This window comes from Neopelma chrysocephalum, unplaced genomic scaffold (genome assembly GCF_003984885.1).
Source record: "Neopelma chrysocephalum unplaced genomic scaffold, ASM398488v2 Primary Assembly neopelma1_22, whole genome shotgun sequence".
Classification (NCBI taxonomy): Eukaryota; Metazoa; Chordata; class Aves; order Passeriformes; family Pipridae; genus Neopelma; species Neopelma chrysocephalum.
In genome coordinates, this window is record NW_020897689.1 from 24,051,236 (window position 1) to 24,052,594 (window position 1,359).

The following is a 1,359-nucleotide window of genomic DNA, read 5'->3' on the forward strand; positions in this document are numbered from 1 at the left end:
CTTTGTTTGCTCAGCCCTAAGCAGAAAGCTGGCTCTGGGGACATCTTACTGCTCTCCGCAGTTACCAAACAGGAGAAGGGATAGCCACACTCCTCTCAGGCAGGCACCATGACAGCACAAGAGGTAACAGCCTCAAGCTGAAACATGGGAAAATCTCTTCAGATGCAGGAAAAACCTTTTGCTGCAAGTGTGGTCAATCAGTGGAACAGTTTGTCCAAAGAGGCTGTGAAATCTCCATCCCTGAAGCTATTCATAACACAACCAGACAATTCCCTGAGCCGCTTGCTTTAACAGGATTCTGTTCTCAGCGGAAAGTCGGATTACGTGACCCTCAGGAGGCCCGCGGCCAACACGTCGGCCCGCGAGGCTATGACACCCAGATAATGCAGACTAGTCTGCATTTTTGTCAGCAGATGGCAATGTCAGCTAAATTACATGCTTTATTCCAGCAGCGCAATGTGCATTAACTGGGAAGGCAATAAAGTGTCTGAGAAAGCAGTAAAGAGGTGGGGAAATCAGAGAGAGAATGCCCCACCCCGCTTTCAGTGTGCCTCCTCCCAGCCAGGTCCCAAATTGAACCAAAACAGGAGTCGAAACAAGCAGAGCCGAAGTAAACAGAGCACAAACAAACGGATTGCTTTGGCAGAGCGCAGCCAGCACTCCCAGAACCTCTGATTGCAACACGGCCGGGCCCCCGGTGTCAGCGCGGCGGGAGCGGGGAACAGCCCCCGGACGGCGTGCCCGGGGTGCATCGCAGCTGCACAGCGAGAGTACACGGGGCTGCGAGACCAGTGCTTGAAAATCACGAAGCAGTGACTCTGAAGCCAAATTAAGGCGCTTTTGCTAAAACCAGGGGGGTTTTAAAGCGACTTTTGCAGATTCACAAACTACGCGCCCACACGAAGCCGCTGCCCGGCTGCCGGTACAGCCTGGGCGGGATTGTCCACCCCAGAGAGGCACAGTTTCGCTCCGACACCGGGATGAACATCCCGCCACAGCCTCAGAGAGGATTACCCACCCCCCCAATGCAGCTGTGGCGTGATGCGAGGCCCCGCCCGCCGCCGCCGGGGGAGGCGGTGCCGGGGCGGGCGGTGCTGGGGAGGACGGTGCCGAGGGAGACCGCGCCGGAGAAGGACGTCCCAGGGGAGGCGGTGCCGACGGAGGCCGTGCCGGGGAAGGCGGTGCCGGGGCGGGCGGTGCCGGGGCGGGCGGTGCCGGGGGAGGCGGTGCCGAGGGAGGCGGTACCGGGGGCGGGGCGGCGGCCGCGGTTGGCGGCGGCTCTCGGGCGTGGCCCCCCCGCCGCTCCTCGAAGGGGCTGGTGGCACCGCCCGGGCAGGCGAGAGCGGCCCTTCCGGACCT